The sequence below is a fragment of the Chionomys nivalis genome, chromosome 10 (assembly GCF_950005125.1).
Source record: "Chionomys nivalis chromosome 10, mChiNiv1.1, whole genome shotgun sequence".
Classification (NCBI taxonomy): Eukaryota; Metazoa; Chordata; class Mammalia; order Rodentia; family Cricetidae; genus Chionomys; species Chionomys nivalis.
Window position 1 is genome coordinate 62,240,039 of NC_080095.1, and position 18,013 is coordinate 62,258,051.

Genomic DNA, 18,013 nt, shown 5'->3' on the forward strand with positions numbered 1-18,013 from the left:
TAGATATTTATAGCCAAAAGAAAAAAAGAAAGAAAGAAAAAGACAATCCCATTTTTAATTCTACTTTTCCTGTGACTGTTGTAATCACTTCATATGATCCAGAAACGGATGTACTGGACAGCTGCACCTCTTGTAGACTTAAGGACCCTTGAATCGCAGAAGCTGATAGGAATACATCTTGACATTTCAGATTTATACAATGCTATTCTTTCTGAGCCTCAAAGTCCTTGTAAAATGGAAGTGTGAAGGAGAATTCTGGAACCAAGCTGTGTCTGTGAAGGCAAACTGATAGATCAGAGCCTTGGCAAATTGAAGAAGCTGGAATGTCACAGGGTCAGAGCCGAAATACGAATTATGGAATTATGATGGCCTGCCTTACCCTCCTGAGTAGCCATCCCTTGCTTACCTTGGAGGAGTCAGGCTTTGGATTCGGTGGTCAAGGAAGGAAAGGGAAGGAACAACACACGTTCTAGAAAATTGAAAAGAAAGTTAAAGGACAAAATTTAAACACTCTGTTTACTCAAAGCCACAACTTTAATACCCCAGAGGATTAGAGATGATAGTTTATTCTGGAAACAAATATGAGTGACCATGGCCCCGGGACACAGAATTAGTTTACCTCCAATTCCATGTTTCCACATAAACGTAGTTTTTATGAGGTTTTGTAGTAACACAACAGCAAAAAGCCATAAATCAAGACAGTGTCCAAATACATTGATGGGTACATCAGACAGGCAGGTTGTCCCAAGCAAAGAAAATTCTGCTACAGACTCAGATGCTGTCTGACAGCCTTCTTAGCTCTTTGACTGCTGGAAGCTATGAGTTGGTTCATATATTCTGAAAGATACCTATCCATTCGTCACAGGATGCTTGGTGGCTCCTGCCCATATTCCCATCATTTGGGAGACAGAGGCAGACAGGTTGCTTCCAGTTCCATGCTAGACTGAGTTACTTATTAAGATACTTTTTCAACACAATGAAGAAAAAAAAAAAAAGGACAAAGCAGTCGAAAAAGAAGTTAAAATAACAGATGTGTTGTTTCATACCAACCAGATAAAATAGGACATGCCACAATCACTACACTGGTAACTAGTAACCACAGGATTTTAGTATTGAATGAATCTTTCCTGAGGTGTTGGGCCCTTAACTTTTGTAGAACTTTTCTTCCAACATTCTGATTTCCGTATATTTCATTCAGGCGGGTAAGATATTTCTTATTTTCTTGCTCATCAAGTATAATCAGCATGCTCATTATAATGGACTAGTATATTGAGCTATTCTGCCTTCTGTTACCGTGACATCTGAGACAATAGCTATTGAAGAGAAAAGCGTTGCTTTGGCTCAGGTTCTGGTGTTTCAGTTTGTGATTGCCTGGCCGTTACTCTGGACTGTGGCAGCATGTCATGGCAGGAAGATGAGGTAGCTCAAACTACTCACTTCGTGTCTGAGAAACCGAAGGGTCACGAAGAAGCTGGGGTTCCATTTTGTGGAATGCCCTTCAGGTGATAGTCCTTCAAGGCTCTGAAGATATCCTCTGTGGCTCCACCTTCTGAGGCTTCTACCACCTTCCCAGTATTCCAAGATGGACCAAGTCTTAAACCAGTGCCTTTGGGGGGCAATAAAGATAGAAACTAGTACATACTCTTCTATTGCGGCTGTAGGAAACTGTGGCAACTCTGTTGTCTTAGATGTAGAAGCTAGGAGATCTAAAATTAGGCTGTTGGCAAGGCTGTATTCCTTGTGGCCTCAGGGAAAATCCACTCCCTTGCTTTATTTCAGCTTCTCTATGTTATTCTCTGTTGCCTGTCCCAGGAAATTTTCCTCCATGTTAAAGTCAGTAGAGGAACAGCTTCAGATTGCCTTCCTCTGTCTCTCGCTGGTTCATGGTTCTGCTCTTCTGTTTAACTCCTCCACCCCACGTTCTCCTAACTTCCTCCTTTTCTTACAAGGATTTTTGTATGGGGTTAACTCAGAGTAATATCTCCGTTGTAAGTCATTCATTTAATCAGATTTGCTAAGTTGCAGTGTGTGTGTGTGTGTGTGTGTGTGTGTGTGATGTGAGGTAACATATTCAGGGACTTTGTGGAATGCTTATATCATAAACAATCTGCTATAGCCTGGATGGACACCTCAGATCCAGTAGCCACAGAGTTTACTAGATAACAAGGAATACTACATCTGTAGCCTGTTGTGTCTCCCAGTTAGGCATGGAGTTAGGATCAAGGGAATCCTTGAAGCTGAAGCTCATTGAGGTAGTCATGTCTCCTAATAGGATGGTTTTGTAGGCTAACCATCCTTGAAGCTATAGTTAAGGTCTTCCTTCTATATCAGAAACTTAGGCTCCAGAGTCCTTTCTCAAGTGCCACACATGCAATAACGGAGAGTTTTCATCCTCAGGAGATCTTGGCTTCATTATAATTTATATTTATATTGTAGTTTTGATCACCATCCCCTCCCTACAACTGTGAGCTTTCTAAAGGACCCTGGGAAGGAATATCTATAAGGGAAGATCCAGCCCACCACGATTTGGGAGAGAAAGAAGGCCCCATTACCTCATGAATATGCTACCCACCTCATAGGTATTTATAAAAGCATTATAAAAACCCATAGTACATAGGCCAGTGAGATGCCTCAGTGAATAAAATTGTTGTTGCACAAGCTGGATGGCTTGAGTTTGATTCCCAGATACCACAGTGGAAAAAAGAATCAAGTTCAAAAAGTTGTCTTCTGATTTCCATACTCCACACATGTACTTGGACATCCATGTGTCCCCCAAATATAATAATATTGATGATGATGGTGATGATAAACTAATAATAATAATAACAATAATGATAATAAAAACCATATACAGAAAGGTAAACAATTACTGGCTTACTGGTTGGTAATAAAAGGTTGCTGTGATATCAGAATTCCTTTTGAGGACATAAACCTCAAGAATAGTGGGCATTTTTCCTGAACAACTATTATACACGAAGTCGTTACCCACTCATAGGCAGACTTTTCTCCCCATATTGTGTGGGATTCCCCTCTGTATACTACTGGTTATCATGCCTCAGGGTCATCTATAAACCAATGAGACAAATTAGCAGAGGGTTTGATTCAGTGTATCTGCCACAGGGCTTGGTATTGTCTGTCTAACAACCCCTGAAAAAATGCAGGGACTTCTCATAGGAATGAATGCGGTAAGGGTTTATGTTGCTAGTGTTACTCTACAAGAGCTGGAATTCAGACTTCTGCGGAAGAAGAAGGGCATCGTGTATTGGAGTCTCTGAGATCAGAGGAAGTTCACAGGCTTGAGATCCAGACCTCCACCTACAAGAGCTCTCTGAATGGTATTGGTATCTCCACAGAAGGAGGAGATAATGAGGCCAGATCTACAGAGGCTGGCAAAACTGCAACAGATTGAGCTTTAGAGACCAACGGGAAAGTGTTTTCACCGCAGGATAAAGAAAACCGGCTGGGGTGATGCTCACAGGAACAGCAAGCAAATAAGACTCTCTGTGGATGTTCTTTCTCACTAGCGCTCGGTGTTAGGGCATGCTACTGCACAAATGTGGCTGCCAGAGCCCAGTCTCAGAAGGTGCAGTGTAGAAGGATGAAACAGAGACAATGCTTTAACCAGTGGCACAGTTAATTGTATTTCTTTTCTAAGAAGTAACATAAAGTGTTTTTAGATATTGGTAGAAAAATCAGTTCTGAAAAGATGATTTCCTCTTAGTCTTTCAATGGGTTCGTTTATAACAAAACAGTTCAATTATCTCTTTCTGGGACATCAAACTACACTGGGCTTAGCACAAATCAAAAATGTCACCTGTCCTTACAGAGAGTTAGGCGTTGTAATTAATGTGCACCACAGCAGTGTACTTCAAGCTCACTCCTTCTCTGTTAGTCGTATGTATTCGTATTAGTCCTGTGAATTCTGTTTTTTAAAATTAAAAAGGTAGAGTTTCCAAAATTAACTCTATCCAGAATTGTTCATACCAGAAATATTTTGGATTTTGGGTTTTCTTTTCTGATTTAGGAATATTTTTGTATTTATACTGATAAATATAATGGGGATAGAATCCAAATATTAGCATTAAGCCTGCGTGTACCCCATAGATATTCTATGCACCTAGCCTAAAAGTAATTTTATGGAGTATTTTGAAATTTCGTGCATGAAACAAAGTTCCATGGTGATGAATTTTCTCTGGTGTCATCATGTTGGTGCTCAAAAGCGTTCTGGGCTTTGGAGCATTCCAGGTTTCAAGTTTTCATATTACAGATGCTCAACACGTACAGCTAAATAAATACACAAACTTGAAGCAGGAGCTCGTAGAACTCTAACTGCTGTCTGGATTTCAGCTGTTTGGATCACTGGAAGGATTTCATTGTTCTTACCGATTTTAATAAGCAAGTGGCATCAATTTTTACATGTGAGTAAATCTGGTAGTAAACTATGAAGAAGATGCATATGGCTGCTCTGTGGAGCATGCAGTGACATAACTTCTCTAGCGATCGGCCGTTACACACACTACTTAAATCCTTGTACAAATTCCTTAGGGAAGAAGAAGAAAAAATATATAGACTTGGAAAGAGAGAGCCCAATGCTCATAATCCCTTTGGGATACCTGGGGAAAATCAGAATTTTTATACAATTATAAAATTCATTATTACTTTTTTTTATTCTTATAAAATTCCCTAGTGAGAAGAGTCAGCTGAGGTTTATTGGGGGGTTCAGGAGATAGTGTCTTAGACTTTGTTTATAAGTACCTTCTCAGGGTTTGGTTTGAATCTACAATCTCGGTTTATTTGAAGCCTCCAAAGACAGATATATATGAACATTTATCTGTCATTTTGCAATCAAGGGGGAAATGAGCTACAGATTTTCCATTTTCTTAGCCAGAGGCAGTAACTGCACTAGCAACATAAACACAGATGTGAGGAGCTGCACAATCGCACCTCTTCAAAAGCTCATGGATATTTCCCCTTGAGATGACTAGTTCTGCTTCTCAGTTTGAGTTTAAAATGAGTCATTTCTTATATCTATCTTGATATAGTGCACTTGGTCTGAGAATAAAGCCATCATGGACAATAAAAGTTTCACCTTAATGTTCAGCTACAATAAACCAAAACACCATTACCTTGGAATGATAGAGCACTATCATAGTCAAAACACATCCCCATGAGTTGTTTTCTTTCCTAAGCATTTAAAGGAGTCACCATTATTATGATTTTATAGATGAAGAAACAATAGTCTCCATCAAGTGAAGCAGCGATCTACATTTATAACCCCAAAGATTTAGAACTCAGATCCAGCTAACGTCTCTGAATCTGATCTTTGATTTCAAAGCCTGAACATTGGTCATCAGGGAAATGCAAATCAAAATTACATTGAGAGTCTATAATACCCACTCAGAATTACTATCATCAAGAGAACAAGCAGCAATAAATGTTGATGAGGATACAGAAAAAAGGAACTTTATTCCCTTTTATTTTTCTGAGTCATTGATCAGTGTTGTTCAAGAGACTCCCCAAACACACAGCCTACGAGAATAAATCCATCCATTTCTTTTATGTTTTCCAGCTTAATGGAGTATATGTTTTAAAAGCATCCCCCTTTATTATTCTGAATTTTATTGGTGTTGGTTGTAATGTATGTAATATTTCCATATTCCTGTCTGATTCTGTTAATTTGGATCCTCTTTTCCTTTCCTTTCCTTTCCTTTCCTTTCCTTTCCTTTCCTTTCCTTTCCTTTCCTTTCCTTTCCTTTCCTTTCCTTTCCTTTCCTTTCCTTCCCTTCCCTTCCCTTCCCTTCCCTTCCCTTCCCTTCCCTTCCCTTCCCTTCCCTTCCCCACCCCTCTCGTTTAGTTAGACCAAGAGCCTGTCAGTTTTGTTTATCTTTTCAAAGAACCAACTTTTGCATTCATTGATTCTTTGTATTGTTTCATATATTTCTATTTCACTTATTTCTGCTCTGATTATTAACTGCGTCTTGCCATCAATTGGGTTTGGATTTGGTTTGTTCTTGCTTTGCTAAACCTTTGGGTTGGATCATTTAGCTGTCATTTGTGCTCCTTCTGATTTTTAATGGAGGCACTTGGAGTTATAAATTTCCTTCACAAGATTCCTTTCAATATGTCACAGAAATTTTTGTTCTTTTGTATTTTTGTTTTTATTTAGTTCCAAGAAATTTTTTTATTTCTTGATTTCTTCTTTGGCTCATTCATTATTCAGTTATGAGTTATTTAATCTCCATAAATTTATGTATTTACTAGAGATTTATTTGCTGTCAATTTTAGTTTTTATTGCATTGTGACCTGATAGGATACAGGGAATGGTTTTTGTTGAATACATTAGTTTAGATTGGCTATTAAAGTCCTTAAGGGTTTGGAATGCATTGCTACAGATTTTTCTGGGTTTCAAGGTGTCCATTGGGAAATCAGACATTATTCTGGTGGGTTTTTCTTTACATGTGACTTACATTGTCTCTCTTACAACTCTCAATACACATTCTTTATTATGTATACTTAGTGTTTTAAGTATGATATACTATGAGAATTTTCTTTTCTAGTCTTGTCTGTTTGGTGTTCTGTATGCTTCTTGTATCTGCCTGTATGTGTGTCTTTCTTTGATTTGGGGAAAATTTTCTCTGTGATTGTGTTGAAGATCTGGTCCAGGCCATTCACTTGGAATTCTTCTCCCTCTCTTTGCCTATAATTTAAATTTTTTCATAATATCCCACATATACTATGCCTTCCTTTTCCATGTTTAATTTTTTTTCAAAATTCTTGCTCATTTAATCTAGAACCTCTACATCATCTCTCAGTCCTGATTTTGTATCTATTTCTCTACTCATTCTATTTTAAGGCTCTTCTTATGTTTTCTAGTTGAGTTATTGGGTATTTTCAATTCTATTTTTATTTCAACTTGAGTTCTCTTCAGTGTTTCTAGCACCTTATTGAGTTCCCGTCTCTAGTCTTGGGTTGTCTTTATTATTTTCATCAGCCTTATGTCCATGTCTTCTCTGTCACCCATCACTGTCTTTCTCTCTCGTTTTGTCTTCTTTAAACTCCTTGAACTCATTGATAAAAATTGTGATTGTTCTTTTAAATTCTGTTTCCTGGATTTCATCTAGGTAGTCCTTGCTGGCAAATATTTCTACTAGACTGATGGGTTTTGGAGAGAAGATACTGCCTGGATCTTTCACATTGTTGGTTGATATTCACATTGCTGTGAGATCTGGGCACATGGATGTCTTTTGCTAGTTCTGGTCTTTTATGGACAGAGCATATTGGGGTAGGAGAGAGAAAGTGTGGGTGGGTTAGTTTATTGGTTGGAAATTGCTTGAGTGGAATGAAGTTGTGGACAGAGTAGGTATACCGTTATACCTAATGAGCTTTCTGGTCCAAGTCTGAAGTAATGGGGTAGGTCTATTTGGGTGGAAATGTTCTATATGTTGTGTTGAGGATATTATGGGTTGGTGACAGGTATGTAGAATTCTGGCTGAAGCCTAAAACTCCTTTGTACTCTAAGAAGGGGAGGCCAGACTAGACCAGGGCATTGTGTATGATCTAGGATAGATCTCGTGGGCTAGAGAGAAAGATTGGAGACTCACCAGGCCAGAACCTGAGAGAGGGCATAGGAAGTCTGGGTAGTGAATGGGGTGGTTAAAAGCAGTATAGATTGGTCCTGTGGTGGTTGTTGGAAGGGTGGGTCCTGGCAGAAGTGGGAAGTGGTCAAGGAAAGCACCCAGTGTCAGTTTTTGACTTCCATATGTGTGCACAGACATGAACACACACACACACACATTTACACCATTCAGACTCACACAAAATGACAAATGAAATGGTAGTTCTGTCAACTTGAGTGAACATGGATGAAATATCTGGTGTAGCACGGCCACGTCATCAGAGTGGCCATGCCGTTACTTCTGCAGTGCTGTGCAGAGCAAAACCAGAATCCACACAGCAATGTTGCCACATTTCCAAATGTAGGTTTATTTATCCCTGGGAAGCAATATTCTGATTATATATAGCCAGGAAACATCTCAATTCTCTTTTAAATGTACTGGCACCAAACATTTTATGCTGTGTTCTTTTACTTTTCTCCAAATTAAAAGTTGCCAAGTGAGTGAAGCTCTATTTTTTTCCTCTTCATGTTTAGCTGTAGGCAACTCACACAGCAGGCATACTTCAGAGCAGTTCACCCCTCCATCCACTGTGTCTTAGAGTCTTTGTGGTCTTAGAGAAGGAGCTCCTGAGAGGGCACAGTGACTGCAGGTACACACAAAGGGGCTGACGGTCGAGGCCAGCTTTTCGGGATCCCCAGCATCTCCAGGAAAGACATACGGTCAAGAGAATTCAAAGTGGACCTCAGAAGAAGCCTTTGTGGACAGAGGGAAAGGGGCCAATAAAGATTTATAAGAGAATAAAACTTTCTCCAGTACTGGTGATGAGAGATTTGGGGCCACACAATTGCCTTCAGGGTAAGCAAGGATGAGAGGGAGTGAGAGCAATCATTAGGATTTGATGCAGGTCCTTTCTCCCTTTGAACACAGTGACCAACCGCTGCTGCAATCAGGACCATAATTGTAGCTACATCAAAGGAGGAATGCAAAGCCAATAGGGATGTCTCAGGAAAATCTACTGTAAATAGTTGCCTTGATGGAGAGGAATCTGAGAACCCCAGGTTTCCCCTGTGAAATTAAATGGCTTACAAATTACAGGCTCTTGCAATGTATCAAGGATTTTGAAGGCAGACAAAGGGGCTCTTTCTTCATTGTTGCCGTTATTCAAATTCAAGTCTTCTGGAAGAGGCTTGTCTCAGGCACTCCACTTCTCTGATGAGAGTCTTTATGTAGAACTCTTGGTACACACGGACAGAGAAGAGGGGATCACAGCGGGCTAATTAGTAGGCCTGAGTGCGATGAGATTAAGAGCAGTGACAGTAAGTTTGACTGGAGAGTAAGGAAGAAATTGGAAGCATTTTGCAGCGTATTAGGGAGACAATAAACAGCAAGGGCCGAGGGGAATTATTGGCTGTGTTACTCGGGGCATAATGAAGCATAACAAGGAAAAATGAAACTAAGGAGAATTTAGTGAGTGTTTGAAGTGTCTCCTGCCAGGAACTACAGGTTAGCCTTCTTAGAACAGGCCTCATTTAGCACAATGGCTTTCTTGATGATTGAATGCCAACCATTACACTGTAGAATCCGCTCTTCCAGAGAGGCATGCCACTGCTGACCACTGTTTGAGGAGAGTGAGGAGTAACTTAGGCTGCAACCAGAACTAATAGCAAGAGAAGCAGTTCTCATTTTTTTTTTAAATCAACAATTTAAAATGGCCCGATTTTTGCTTTCTTCTTTAACATACGTTGTGTTGCTTTGGATACCCACAAAACTACAGCTTGAAATGAAAATCTGAGAGCATTTAATTATTCGGGTCTGACCTCAGGAAGCAGAAGGAGAGAGGAGACAGAGCTACAGAGAAGGAAAAGGTATGCTATAAAATTCTTCTTCTGCTATAGCAGTGGGGCTCAGTGTGCCTAGAGTCTCTCCCTTCAGTATGAAAAGTGACATAGTTGTACTGTGGCTCCCACGGCATTGGCTGAGCATTACCCTCAGAAACTTTAACTTTCCAGCATTTTTAGTGCCCAGAACGGTGACAAAAATCCTTAAGAAGAAACAGAAGGCTAGAGACAGGATGATGGCCAGTGCATGGAACAATTAGCACAGATGTGACCACAATCAGAGGTGGACCAGGGACTTGGGACTGAGCAGCAACAACCTCTGCTACAAACTGAAGTTGCCTCCATAACTCATTGTTGCGGGAGCTCCTTCCGCTCCTTCAGCCAATAGCTGCTGAGATACCAGCCCATTGGGGCATGGTCTCTCTCTCTTGAAAAAAGCTCCCATTGCCCTCTGCTAGCTCTCTGGCTTCCGCCTCTGCTTCCAGTGATTAGGCTCTCTTCCTGATTACACAGAGGGCTGTTGTCTGGGACGGTGACCTGTAAGTTCCACCCCCCCCCCTTAAATAAATAACCATTCTATTAATCATAATTCCAAACTGGTGTGGGATTGTTTGTGACTTACGCCTTCAACTCATTTACTTTTCTATTATTGTGACAAAACACCATGACCTAGGCAACTTATAAAAGAGAGCATTTTATGGAGGCTTGCTTACAGTTTCAGAGGACTAGTCCACAAAGGCCATGGTGGGAAGCAAGGCAGCCAGTGAAGGGGAAGCCCCAGCCAATCACCTTGTTTGTAGGGCGGGTACCCCTTAGGCCATATAAATCTGGCAGGGGTGCTCCCCACCGCTCTCTCGGTTCTGGCATTTGGTTCCTGTTCCTGCTCCAGCAACTAGGCTCCTTTCCTGACGGTTGGTGCTTTGTGAGTTTTAACCCCAAAATAAATGCCCCTTTAAATACTAACTGGTGTGGGATTGTTTTGCGCATCAAGCCAGAAGACAGCCATGGAGCAGAAGCCAAGAGCTTACATCTTTGCAAGTTGGAGGCAGAGAGAACTAGTTGGGAATGATGAGACCTCAAATACCACCCCCCAGCGACATATCTCCTTTCACAAGGTTTCACATCCTAATCTTTCCCAAAAAGTTCTATCAGCTGCAGACTATGCATTCAATCACGAGTTTATGGAAACCATTCTCGTTTAAAACACCACACCCCCTAGACCTGGCAAGGAGGAAAAAGCATGCTATAAAGACATTTTAACACACATCACACTTCCAGACCTGGCAAGGAGGAAAAAGCATGCTAAAGGGACATGTTAACCCTGCAATGTTGGAGCTATTCTTCAAGCCTTACTTCCCCTACATTCACAATATTTGCATGCTATATTTTATTACTCCCTCATGGGACTTGATCAACTCTCTTTTCTCAACTTTATGCTGAAGTCATGTCTTTTTTTATTAACTTTTCCAAGCTCATCTCATCTGATGTATTGCCAAACGTCATTACTCCATGTATTCCTATGTGACTGTGGACATGACTGTGTTCTGTAGCCAGTAGATTCAGTAAATACATATTTGTTCATTTTTCATTTCAACCTACTTTTAATTGAAAAAGTAATCCATGTACATGACAAAAATGCAGACAGTACAAAAGCTTAGGGGGGCAGTGAGGTAGCTCGATGGGCTTTCTGAGCAAAGCTAGCCACCTGAGTTTGATCCCCAGAACCAAGTAAAAATTGAAAGAAGAAAACCACTCCGAGTTTCCTTCAACCTCCGCATTCATATCATGTCAAACACTGTCCCCATATACACGGATCGTGCACACACACAATAAATTAGTTTATATATACTTTTATCCTTGATTTCCAGTCTCTACTTCTTAGTATTGCTGCCATCAGTAATTATTTATTTCCCATATTATTTGTGAATACATAGGTATTTTATATATTCATTGAAATATGAATGAGGCCTGGAACAATAGCTCAGTTGCTAAAGTACTTGGTGTGCAAGGATGAAAAGCGGAGTGTGGATTCCCAGTTTCCACCTAAAAGCTGGGTGTGGCAGGATATGCCTGTAATCTTAGCATGGGGAGTGGAGCAGAGATGGGAAGATCCCGAAAGCCTGTCGGTCAGTCAATCTACCTGAATTGTTGACTGCTAGGTTTACTGAGAGAGCCTGTCTTAAAAGATAAGGTAAAAATGATAAAGGCAAACATTGATCTTTGACCTCTGGCATCTTCATATGTACATACTTGATGGAGGAATTACTTTCATTTAATAAAGAAACTGCCTTGGCCCATTTATAGGCCAGCCCTTAGGTGGGTGGAGTAGACAGACAGAATGCTGGGAGAAAAAAGCCGAGTAAGTGAGTCGCCATGATTCTCCCACTCCAGACAGACGCAGGTTAAGATCTTCCCTGGTAAGCCAGCTCATGGTGCTACACAGAATATTAGAAATGGGTTAGATCAATATGTAAGAGCTAGTCAATAAGAGGCTGGAGCTAATGGGCCAGGCAGTGTTTAAAAGAATACAGTTTCCGTGTAATTATTTTGGGGCATAAGCTAGCCATGTGGGCGGCTGGGTGCCAGGGACGCAGCCCCGCCGCTCATATTACAACAGAGTGGCGCGATATAGATATAAATAATTTACATTGGTATGGATTTTAAGGTCAATTTTGTTATATGTATATGTATTTCTGATCTTGATTACTGTATTGTGATTGTATAGTTCATTTAAAATGTAATGTATAATTAGGAAATATAGGTTGTTAATGGACAATCATCAATAATAGTCAAGCTTGTAGTCATGTTATTTAGATTTTCTAGATATATAGAGATATATTTCAGTTAGATAGACATTCTTCATATCTTTCAAAGACTACAAAATATGGCATTTTAAATGTTTTAATAATTTAGGGCTTTTCATAACAATGAGACACGTCTGCTTCTGGCAGCACCAGCTACTTCAAGAGAAAGATGGGCACCAAAGAGGCTCCTTATGGAGTTTGATAGCCATTTGGACATAAAACTGCTCATGGCTGGACTGTTGCATAAACTGGACACAAAACACCCACAAAAAAAGGACTGCTAAACTTGCCTAAAGGTGAGATGGTCTTTCGGGGTTCCTGATTCATAAAAGAGTCTACAAGACATTCTGCAGGACACAGCAAAAAATGACTGAACTGTCTTTAAAATTTCCTGCTTCATGAAAATGTCTGCTAAAAACTATGGGCCTGTAGGCCAAAGATGGATGCCCCAACGGTACAAAAGAACTTTGGGTGACTGTCCAGGCAGCGAAATGTTTCTGTCATTTCTAGAGTTTTGGATTTCTTGTTTACTCAGGTAATATTATATCCTTCTGGAGTCTTTGATAAAGTTAAAGAATGGATAGATAGTTATAGTTTTCCTTAGTTATGATAAGAGATAAAATAGATATAAATATTGTAACTGTAATTCTTGCTTGATAACTGTTTTGCTATATGTAATCTTACTATGTTAAAGTGAAAGCCTTTCTTTTTTGTTTAAACAGAAAAAGGGGAAATGATGGAGGAATTACTTTCATTTAATAAAGAAACTGCCTTGGCCCATTTATAGGCCAGCCCTTAGGTGGGTGGAGTAGACAGACAGAATGCTGGGAGAAAAAAGCCGAGTAAGTGAGTCGCCATGATTCTCCCACTCCAGACAGACGCAGGTTAAGATCTTCCCTGGTAAGCCAGCTCATGGTGCTACACAGAATATTAGAAATGGGTTAGATCAATATGTAAGAGCTAGTCAATAAGAGGCTGGAGCTAATGGGCCAGGCAGTGTTTAAAAGAATACAGTTTCCGTGTAATTATTTTGGGGCATAAGCTAGCCATGTGGGCGGCTGGGTGCCAGGGACGCAGCCCCGCCGCTCATATAACAACACATACTTGTACAGGTGTGTATATCACACACACAAGAAAATGACACACACACATATACTGAGCAAACATGTGAAATATTTTTTAATAATAACACAGATATATCTCTCTTGTCTACTTTATTTTCCCCAGCTTTACTGAGGTATGATTGATAAATAAAAATTATATAAGCTTAAGGCAAGCAGCATGATATTTTGAGATATCATGAAGTGGTATTACAGCCAAGCTCATTAACATATCCATCAATTCATATCATTAATGTGTGTGTGGTAAGGGTAATCAAGATCTGCTTTCTCAGAAAATTTTAAGAATATTTGGGGCTGGAGAGCTGGCTCAGCAGTGAAGAGCGCTGGCTAATCTTCCAGAGGACCCAGGTTCAACTCCCAGCACCCACGTGGGTAGGGGGATCTGATGCCCACTTATGGCATAAAGGCGTACATGCAGATAGAGCACTCATATACATAAAATAAAAAATCTTTTTAAAAAAGCTATAAAAACAAATACTGTACATTACTATTAACCAGAGGTACCATTTAATGCATTGGACTTCCAGATTTACTCATTTAACAACTGAATGTTTATATACTTTGGTCTAAATTGCCAGCCTGTCTCCTCATCCACAGTCCCTGGCAACCAACCCTCCTTACACTCAGTGTCCTTAGATCCTATATGTATGTGAAATCATTTATCATACACCTTTTTGTGTTGGGCTTATTTTACTGCAGAATGTTATCTCCAGTTATTGAGATTGGTGCCAGTGTTTTAATTTCCTTCTTTAAAAAGGATAGATGGCATTCTATTATGCATGTACACCACATTTCCTGTTTTCATCTGCTCACCTGCAGACACTTAAGCTGCATAGTGTGGCTCTCATGAACAGTGCTGCAGTGAGCTCTCAATACCTTTATAACATTCCGTTTCCTTTGAACATACAGCTGGAGGTTGGATTTCTAGATCACATATAGTGCTAGTCTTCATTTTTAAATCTCCTTTTCCTTTCACTTGTTAACTCGTTTCCCATTGTACAGATGTGTTAGCTATTAATCTGATTTCTCTGCTTTCTAGAGCTGTAATAATCACACCATCATAATTCACAATTTTATAAGTCAGCATTGTCCCAATGGCTCAGCACTGGGTTTTCTCTTGTGATGACAGATCACTCCAAACTTAACAACTTGACTAGGTACAAGTTACCTGTAAGTATAAGATAAAGAATGCAGTAAGGAATTATGCTGATCTAGCAAAGGGCTGGTAGTAGATTTCTTTTCTAAGGTCCATGACATCTCTTATCCTTGGTTAGGTTTCCACTACCAGGCATGATTTCCATTCCACTGAGGGTTTTAAGTCCAGTTAGATGTCTATTGGTTGCCACCAACATGTGAGTTTCATATCTCATCCTGATCATGGTCACGGTCCACAGGTGCTGCGTCTGGTTAGGGCTGTTTAATGGCATCCCTTCTTGGGCAGCTTGCATAGTATTTTCTGGAACTGTAGATGCTAGACCACACAAAAGAGGCTTTCAGGTCAAATCGAGCTCTAATTTTCTCAGCCCCGTGTCTTAAGTGTGAGCTGTGTGCTGTGTTCAGTAATAAGGGCTTATCCTCAACCTTTGAGAGGCAGTCAAGGGCTACATATATAGTCTATACTGTTTTGAGACTCACTTGAACTACTCTGACCAACCATTTGAAAGGACACTGTGGTTTTGTTAGTCTATGGTTCTTGTGTAGGAGCCTTGTCAGCTCAAGTGGCTTTACTTCCTCTAAGATGAGCATGGCTACCACCCCTCATCAAAGAAGTGTCTCTGTACAACAAATGGAGACCAACACCAGAAATCACATTGCACAAAATATAGAGATAAAGAGAATCCATGGAGTCCAGCCCCCAGTGGATACATCTACATCACAGCTCCTGCATTGAGAGCTCAGAGAATATCTTGGAAGAGGGAGTGGAAACTTTTTAAGACCCAGAATACCAGGAAGTCTGCTGTAAAACAGTCTTTCTTTGCATGGCTGCATAAACAAGACAGGAACAATGGCAATATCAACAGACATGTTTATATGCAAGGAGAACATTTTTGCGTGGTTCCACCCCCCAAAGAACTGTAGGCAACTAATGACTTCGTGGAGGAGAATCAGCTTGTTCCAGGATGAGCTCCCTTATTGGATGTCCAATGCAAAGTGATCATCACTGAAATCATATACACGCAAACAATGAAAATGGACTCAGCGGGTTGTACTTACATATCTATTTGTGGACACTCACACACATTCCCACACATGTATGTTTGTAGCAGCAATATTCAAAGAACAAGTGTCTATCAACTTGATGTTTGCGGGGGCATGGAAAGGGTTTGAGGAATGGTAACTAGGTGTGTCTGGAGAGTATAAACGGAGGGGCAAAGTGATATGATTTTCTTTCAATTAAAACATTTTTAAAAGAATACAAATAATTATTAGTTGTATTTCAGTTTCTGTAAGCAGAGTTCTGGTATGAGTCCACTGGAAACTCTGTTGTAGTCCCCTTAATCTGAAAATAAAAATATTAGTATGTACTGTGCTCACACCTGAGACCTAGGGGTCATTGCGAGCTCATTAACTGTTGGCAGCAATTACCTAACGGTGGGATGACAGCAGTATCCATTTCCCGCCTCGTCAGCTAGGGACTAAGAAGAGCTGCTAGGATCCCCTCCCTCTAGATAGCGACTCTCATAAATATAGGCAGCTTTAGGGGAACAGACGTCTTCTCAACAGATTAGGTCAAGGCCACCTAGCAAAATATCCCTTTAGAATAACTCAAACCTTTGTGATTAGGTATCTTTATTATATTAAGAAAGTTTCATTATCCTAGGTTAGGAGAGCTTTTATACCACATATTCAAGGGGAATGTATCATGAATCTATTTAAAAATTTTACTTACCACATTGTGAAAAATATTTTCAAAGCACACATGTTTTTTGATGAAAGAGCTAGTTACTACTCAAGCTGCATGTTTGTCATGCATTCTTAAAAGGGCTTTGCCCATTACTCCTGTACTGGGAACTGTGTAGAAGGCACATCTTCTCTCTAAACATGGATGATGGTCATGCCTGTGAGAAAGGAGAGATCTTAAGGGTTTTGATCCGACAGTGAAGTGCCTTACCATCATTGCCCAGTGTTATATGATAACACTCAAACAAAGAGGACAACGAAGTGTGATATGACCATGTGCCTAGAACATAGAAATGTCCAGTGAGCCACTTGGACCTAGTTAAATATTTAGGTTGTTACAGGTCAACTTCTTCAAGAATATCTTCTCAAGTATATATGTGTATATTTGACAGAAACTGTGTTTCATTTTGTGATTATCTCATGATTAACTGGTAGGAGATTTTATGGAATATTTATCGGGAAGGTAAACATTTTGAGTCTAAGTTCAAAGAACGATCTATTTTTATAGGTGAAAGTTTCATGTTGAGAAAGCTGTCAGTTGACAACTGACAGCTATTGGTTTCTTAGTGACATGGCATACTGCGAAAGTTGCTGCTGTACAAAAATTGACCTTGACAGCATCAGAATCCCCAAGGAAGCATAGGGGATCTAGAGAACACAAAAAGGTAGCAAGCCAGAGACATGACAAGTCGGAGGCGTGACATGTGGGCAGGCAAAATCTGTCTGCAGTGAAAGACGTGGGCAGAGACTGCCTTTTATGAGTTACTTTAACTCTCTCTCTCTCTCTCTCTCTCTCTCTCTCTCTCTCTCTCTCTCTCTCTCTCTCTCTCTCTCTCTCGTCTTTCTCTGTAGCTTGAACTTATTGTGTAGTCCAGTCAGGCCTCTCTAACTTGTGACATTCCTCTCATTCCAGCCTTTGTAGCATTGGGATTTTTAATAGGATTTTTGATAGAGTCTTAGACTGATCTTTACACACCAGCATTCAGCTCACCATGAAATACCATTCAAGTAGTTTAATGTCTATGGTAGCATATAGAGGGAGCTGATTATTTTTATTATTTCCTAAGATAATCTATTAATTTTGGCTAAGTATTTACCTTCCAAGTACATGTCAATGTAAATTCCGTATGGAATCTCTGAGTACTTATCATCTACTCAAAACAAATGTTGATATTTGCCATTCTTATTTCAGTTGCCTCCCATTTACAGATTTTGCTATACAGTGGTTCTCGTCCCAACCTTCCAATCGTGTGACCCTGGAATACAGTTCCTCATGTTGTGGTGACCACTAACCATAAAATTCTTTCATTGCTACTCCATAACTATAAGCTAGTTACTGTTATAACATGCAGGTCACATATCTGATATGTGAGCACCAAAGGGGTCACAACCCAGAGGTTGAGAGTCTTTGTGCTGTAACATTTTAATGCGAATCCTACATATAAGCTTCTTTAATTCCTATATTATGCATCAGTTGTCTATTTAATACATTAGGATTTTATTAACTTGTTATTTATTGTCCATTTAAATTTTGATGAACAAGTTCTTATGCCAAAAGTTGGCTTTTTAAAAATTGGGTCATTGGTTTTTGCTCAACTTTAAGTCATTGACTAATAATCTCTATATATTGTTAAACAGTTGTAACAATAAATAATAACTTTTAATTTGTGTGGGTTATGACAGCTGTCTTTCCTTTTTGCTCATTCCCAACTTTTTTGTCATAATGGATTATA